Here is a 7,942-nt window from a genome sequence, read left to right on the forward strand (position 1 = left end):
TATGGTTAATTATTCATATTTCCCATGAGCTGATTAGCTACACTCACCAAGGCTCTTCTCCCCCATTAGCTCAGTTTGGCCGGACGGCCAGCTCTAGGAAGGGTTCTGGTCGTCCCAAACGTCTTCCATTTAAGGATTATGGAGGCCACTGTGCTCTTAGGAACCTTAAGTGCAGCAGAAATTTTTTTGTAACCTTGGCCAGATCTGTGCCTTGCCACAATTCTGTCTCTGAGCTCTTCAGGCCGTTCCTTTGACCTCATGATTCTCATTTGCTCTGACATGCACTGTGAGCTGTAAGGTCTTATATAGACAGGTGTGTGGCTTTCCTAATCAAGTCCGATCAGTATAATCAAACACAGCTGGACTCAAATGAAGGTGTAGAACCATCTCAAGGATGATCAGAAGAAATGGACAGCACCTGAGTTAAATATATGAGTGTCACAGCAAAGGGTCTGAATACTTAGGACCATGTGATATTTCAGTTTTTCTTTTTTAATAAATCTGCAAAAATGTCAACAATTCTGTGTTTTTCTGTCAATATGGGGTGCTGTGTGTACATTAATGAGGAAAAAAAATTAACTTAAATGATTTTAGCAAATGGCTGCAATATAACAAAGAGTGAAAAATTTAAGGGGGTCTGAATACTTTCCGTACCCACTGTATATACTGTGTGATTTGGTCATTAAAAAGTTAAATTACAGAAATGTTTCAAAACTCAGCTTATATTGTATTATGTTGCAAAGTTAATACAAAATAGATTTGACTTAATGTACTTTTTAAGAAATTACATTAAGTACATTTTTACTTTTCAAAATAAATGAATATAGTTTATTTCCAGTGCATTTATGTTGGTGACAACTATCTAAGCTGTTAGGGTTCATATTTTGTTCTTTTCTATATTATTATTAACATATATTTATGCCTCGCAGACATCATGCTATTTATTCTTAGACAAGAGATTCTCTTGTGTCTGTCTCTCCGTCTCATGTCGTTTTGGTATCTTGTCAGATTCTGGGTAGATGTGTTCGGTTACATCGAGAGGGCAGCTTCCTCAGCCCTTTGATATCTGTGTCAGATTTCATCTGCAGACATAAATACTACTCTTCTCAGGGTGAATATTGATCATGTGCATCATGTACAAGACTCCGTTAGTCTCCTCATAACCATCACATGAATGCATACAGGGAGTATTTATGATCAGTTCAGAGAGACTAAGGTCTTGTTGTACCGTGATGTCAGGAAGGGAACCTTTTTCATGTCAGTTTACTCTTACCTGCTGTTCACATTAGTATGCTGAATATCATACGGCTAAAAATATTGCCTGGAGAATAAAAGTTGCATATGAGACACAACTAAAGACACAGAGTCTATTCAAATTCTAATTTGATATTACTGAAACACCCTAGACAGGCACTCATCACTTCACTCTATTCTGGCATGACTTGCATTTGTTGTAACTTTTGCTTGGATATAGTTTCCTTTATAAAATAACTGTAACTGTAAGTATAAGGTGTTGAGTTGAAAGTGTGGTTGCATAAATGTGTTTTCTCTCTAGCATTGGTTGGTGATTTTGGGGCATGTTTTCACATACGGTTATTTTTTGTTCAGTGAACTGCAATTCAATCATGACAACTCTCTGAAGATTTTAGCATGGTGATGGATATGACAATGTATTTGGTCTTGGCGGAATAGATCTGCTACACTGCTGCTGAATCGCTGCTGCTGTTGGTTATTGCTGTAGTTGTACTTGCTACTGCCAATGCATATGGCGATACGGTGCCATGAGTATTTAAGACATACTGCTGCTGCACAAATAGCATATACAATAACCCGTAGAACATCTATACAGGTGGAGCTGGGGAAGGTGGAAAGGTTTCAGAGGACTCTGAAAGCGCGCTGCAGGAATATCTAGTGAATGCCAGCCAGCCATATAAATGCAAGGCAGTAAGCTCATTGGCTGCATATGCAGCATGAACCAATCAGCTTGTGCCAAGTCGTTTAACTCTCTGAATATCATCGGTTAAGTTAACAACCCATCGCCTGCGCCATCTAGAGTTTCATGACTGAACTATATATTTATGGTGAAAACGTTAAATTGTGTTTTGTAGTCACTAAAAAACATTCACTGTAATAAAATAAACTAGTCACTTTTGGATATGGTTATTTTAAAAACACCAGGTTATGTCTCATTACTTTATTTAAAAATATATATATATATTTTGTTTTACTTTTTTTTTTTTTTTACCACCACGACAGAGTAAATGTTGCTGTGCATGTTGTTAAATTGACTGACATTACTGTTGACAATTCACAGGTAGTTATTAAAAAATAGCATTGACCGATGCATTGTATTTATATTAGCATTCATTCAAAGGTTTGGTGTCTGTAAGATTTTGAAAGTTTTTGAAAGAAGTCTCTTATGCTCACCAAGGCTTAATTTATTTGATCATTAAAATAGTACATTTGTGAATTACTTTTAAATATCTGTTTTCAATTTTTAATATATTTTGAAATGTATACATACATTGGTAATTTATTTATCTGATGACAAAGCAGTGCCACATGATCCTTCTGAAATCTGTTCAATTTGCTGATTTTGTGGGAAAAATGTATTATTTGAATAGAAATTTGAAAAGAACAATATTTGAAATAGAAGCTATTTGAATTGTAATGTTATAAATGTCCTTACTGTCTCTAATGATCCTTTTAATGCATCCTTGCTGTGAATAAAAGTAGCAGTAGTGCAATGGTGTACAAAGGAAGGCTATATGGCACAAAATCACAATTAGACTTCCATTGTGAGTGTGTATCATGTCATTGCTGGTTTATACAAAGTGAAGGACGAGTCATAGTTCATTGATTATTGACAATAATCCATAGATGACTTGTGCTAGAGCTTAAGCCATTAACCTAGAACATTCCTTTAAATCATTAATTCATTTGTATTCATGCATAAACTTTCCACAGCACAAGAAAGGGAGCAAGGTTTTAGCTTTTGATTCTGCATAAATGAAGTGCTAAATCAGACCTCTTTACCAGCAAACTCCTTGTTTTCTGTTGACTGTACATACTGTAGTTTGCATGTACAGAAAGACTGAAAATATCTCAAAGTAATAGCATCAGTTATTGGAAAAGAAAAAGCTGTCCCTGAAGCGCCCAATTTAAGTGTGCATGAATCAGTGTGAGTTTAAATAGTAAAGAATTAAAAAGGTGACATGTCCTGCTCAAGTACCATTGATTATGTAAAGGGGTGCTGGTTTGATTAGAATCACATAATAACTGAAGGACCCTTTCCTGCGGTTACAATTGCTATTCATCTGTTGCATGGGGAGACGATGATGAAGGTCACTGAAACGTCTCAGAAAGGATGCAATGGCTTTGACCCACAGCCTTAAGCTACAGTAGTAATGTGAGCATTATAGCTTAGATTTTGGAGTCTACTGAGGGAAATTTCAAGGTCATTTTAGGAGGCACCTCTGGAGCAATATCACTGCACTTTGTTTTAGGAAACAGCAACCTCTTAAATAGGAAGCCTCTGATACGGCCTCCAGAGCTATCACCGTAAAAACAATTACCTGTACATTTTACAGTAAAATACTGGCAGCAGGGTTGCCAGCCGGCTACTGTAATTACTGTAATAGCATTGCTGTAGTTCAGCAGATTACTGATACCTGTAGTTTAGTTCACAGCATTTTCCCGTATTTGCTCATTACAGTAAATAACTGTATTTTTTTAATTGCTGTGTTTTTTTTACAGTAAACTATTTTAGTGTGTGTAAGCTATATTTAGATGAAGGGTGTAAAATGCAGTATATATTTTCCTGATTGCTGAATATTAATGACTGGCAGCTGAATTTTAAATTTTAAATATTAATTAACTGCATAAGCATTAAACAATATTTAACTGCGTAAAGTGTTGTATAATGCATAACTTAATTCACCTATTATTTGACAAAACAAAAAATAATAATAATCCCATGCTTAATAACTTCTTAATTTTGAAAAACAGGTCAAAATTAATTGAATCTATAACTTTCAAATTTGCATGAAAGAAATGTCATAAAACAGTGTAATTAGTATTACTTTGAATTCAAAAATAAATTGGACATGAAATTAAATATTTTTAAATTTTGAAACATATATTTCCCTGCATAATTTTAAAGCCACAAGTTAACCAACATGGTCATAATAAAACAAAAAAGACTGATGAATTTTCACCACTTCATGAACAGTCCAACATGTCCAAACAAAAAGGCCCCAAGTGAGTCCAACAAAACCTCTGATCAAAAAAAGGAGAACAATTCGGCTACAGATGCTGTTCCATCCCAGGATGCAAAGAGTGGCTAGAAATATTTAAAAGAACAAAAAAGATAATTAGATATATTGCAAAACATAATCATACAATTAGATGCAGACAGAGGGATGACAGGGATGAGGGAATCTTGACCGTTGAAGATCCCACAATGCCTCTGTAGATTTGAAATTTACAGCAATATACTGTAGATTTGCGTCAAACCACCACATAACCTTAGAATGCATTGCAGTTTACAGCAATATGCTGTATTATTAGGAAAAAAAACAGCCCGCTGCTGTAAAATATTGCTGTAAATTTTCCAGCAATTCATCACAGTGTAGTTCTCGTGAAAAGCACATATGGTAATTAACTTCTTTGAATTTCCTTTATTATTTTACTTTAACATGTTGATAAAAAAATGCTTTGGTTTTACTGATCTTTTCAGAGTATCTTTGTCTAAAAGGAAGATGTATAACTGCCGGATATGATTATGACGATTAAATAAAGCGTAAATGTAACCATATTTCAGTAGCTTTTAAGACAAGTAGACGTGAACGCTTTGGCCTACTTTTATAATGTTACCTCTAATTATCAGTGATGGATGTTCCATATATATCTCTGAATGAGCCTGACCTAGCAGTGAGTTATTGTACGGTGCATGTTGTATCTAGATTTAGACTGTTGTTTGCTCAGGCAATTTAGATGCCTGTAATTATTTTGGTGCTTTTTATAGTTGTATTACTGTTAAATCATGTCTTAAGATTCATTATTTGAAGACACCGAGGGGAAATAAGCAGTTTTTTTTTCAGATCAATATGTCAGTCACAGCCACCATAAAGCAGTATGTCAGTGTTGAAGGTCTGTCTTGTACTTAACACATCATAAAAATCATACGTTAAAGGCTGTCCTCATCAATATGTGCCAAGCAGTCAGTCCTACATATCACTAACAGCATCCAAGTATCTTGTTGATTTCCCATCAAACGTGTTGCACATTAACACTGTCTCAGGTAAACATGTGCTATTAATATAAATGTATAATGGACTGATTGTAAAACCTGCTAATAAATACATATGTTGCCACTGTAACTGCTCCTCAGTGCACACATGACCAACATACATGATACGTGCTCTGTTTTCTGTTTTCACTGCTTGCTCTGCGGCGGATGATCAAAACCTACCAACAGCTCTGGACTGGGATACAGCACCGCAGATTTTATCAACAAAATGGAAAGAGAACACATACACTCTTGTATTTTATTTTTAATAAATGTATTTATTTTTATTTTTTTTTCATTTTAAAGCTGCAACCACACTTGTTTAATTTACTCCTGCTTCAATATGATATAGAAGGCATCAGGTGTTGGACACAAAACATATTCATATTTATTAAATATGACATATTTAATATTGCATATTATATTCAGATCATTATTTTATTGTATTTGTTTTAGTTTGTTTTATTTTTGTTTAATTTAATTGGTTTTGAGTTTTATTTTATTTTTTACTTAACTTTTGACTTTAATTTTTGTTTTAAATTTAAACAATTGTGGCCAATAACAGCACATTAAAACTTTCGCCCATACTGTATATGTCTTATATGTGCTGCTAGTATACTCCTAAAACAGAATAATATTACTTTTGAGCAGTTAATTGAATTTTAAATTTACACTCAGTCCACACTCAGATACCTTTATTAATTTAAATTTTGTATATTATCTTTTAGATGCTAGTGCACTCCTAAAAGTGAATGATATTCACATTTACATTTTAAGTGCATTTAATACATTACACTCAGACCATACTATTTTACTTGATTTAATTTTATAATTTCACTTTATGTACTTTTATTTATTTTTGACTCCTCCTAAAAGTGAAAAATATTCTCTTTTAATAGATAAATGCATTTTAAATTTACCGTCTCTCTAATCTGGGAAAAATTGGCCAAAAATCGTTGGTCTGTTTGTTGGTTCTGTTGAATTCAAGAAAGCCATGGATAACAGTAGTAGTTTGCTTTAGATTGGAAGGTTCTGGAGTTTCAGCGGCGTAACACCGAACAGTCATGTTTGAAAGGTCGTCATTGATTTTGCCACAAACACATTCGAATCGAAGCTCTTTGACAGTCCAGCCCTGTGTGTGTGGCAAACATTACCGCTTGCTCTCCGGGGACAAGGCATGTAGCCTGTACGAATGATAAATGGCTGGAGTAAAGTTGAGAAGTCAGTGACTGCCTGGTGTCCCCGCTGTCTTTCAGCAGTCCTCTTTTCCTCAGCCTTCACCTCTCCTTCTCACCGGTTTAATCGTCCGGCACTTCACACGCTCCACCTCTCGCTCCCCTCTCTTCCAGACCTCCTCCTGCTGTCCGCCTAATTGATGGCTGAAGATGCTGGAGAAGCCTTCACTCCTTTTTTTCTATCTTTTTTTCTTAATATATATCCTTTCAAAGGCGATGGAGGCTGGTGAAGGGCCTCTCATTCCCACTCCCCATCTCCTCGGCTCGTTCCCTCCTTCACTACGTCTCTTCTTTTCTTCATTATTCATTAAGTTTCCCTTCAAAGCCCCAGACAGAAGGCAGAGAGAAAAGATAAGCTGCTGGACTTCAACCCACCTGCAAGAGCGAGAGGAGGAAATGAGCGAGGCATGACAAACCGCTATAATAAAATGGAATAGTTTGACATATATCCAATTTATTTTCTGTTTATATTCTGTTTACTTTTTAGACATAACTGACTGTTTATTTTAATATTGCTGCAATGCATTGCAAACTGTTCTGCACTGTGTCATCAGTGGATATAGATGAGTAAATGGTTTTGTTTGCTTCCGTCTAGTTGGCTTGCATCAATATTGATGCATGCTGTGCAAGTCGGTTGAGATGTTTTGTGCATTGTTTGGACTGTTTGCCCTCATATAAAGCTAACTGATGAAATATATGGGATGTGTGACTGTCATGGGTTTGGTTTTGTGTAGTTCTTAAGTTTGCATCTCCTCGTGGATCACATGACTTCAGTTGCGCTTGTAAGATTTAATAATGTTTTTTGAAAGTCTCTTATGCTCACCAAGAATGCATTTATTTGATCAAAAAATGCAGTAAAAGAAGTAATATCAAGTACAAGACATTGGTGCTTGCCTACAGAACAGCCACGGGCTCCGCACCCTCCTACCTCTGCTCGCATCCCCTCCAGAAGCCTGCAGTTGATGAGTGAATGACGCCTCGTGGTCCCATCACAGAGAGGCACAAAATCACTCTCAAGGATGTTTCTTTCACCAGACCCTGTTGGTGGAATGACCTACCTAACTCCATCCGGACAGCCGAATCCCTCTCAATGTTCAAGAAACAACTGAAAACGAATCTCTTCAGTGAGCATCTGAATGCCTCCTTACAATTAATTAATTAAATAAATAAATACTATCCATTCACTTGTTCTATTCTCTTATTATACTTTATCTCTTACTGTCCTAGCTTTTACTATTTTGAACGATGACAGAAACATTGTATAACGGGCACTTCTCATGTTTATTGCCATCTTATGATAAATTGCTTGTTGTATTCCTCAAATGTCAAAAGTTGCTTTGGATAAAAGCATCTGCCAAGTGAATAAATGTAATATGGTGAAATACTGTTACAGTTTAAAATAACTGCTTCCCAATTT

General features: G+C 35.6%; 1 protein-coding gene across 2 annotated transcripts in view; it reads left to right on the plus strand.

Moving 5' to 3' along the window:
- LOC107568143 (cadherin-18-like) overlaps positions 1-7,942 on the plus strand; it is a 187,003-nt gene that overhangs the window by 43,731 nt on the left and 135,330 nt on the right. The gene's annotated exons all lie outside the window — the stretch shown is intronic.

The sequence above is a fragment of the Sinocyclocheilus grahami genome, unplaced genomic scaffold, assembly GCF_001515645.1.
Source record: "Sinocyclocheilus grahami isolate Dianchi unplaced genomic scaffold, SAMN03320097.WGS_v1.1 scaffold1220.1, whole genome shotgun sequence".
Lineage (NCBI taxonomy): Eukaryota > Metazoa > Chordata > Actinopteri > Cypriniformes > Cyprinidae > Sinocyclocheilus > Sinocyclocheilus grahami.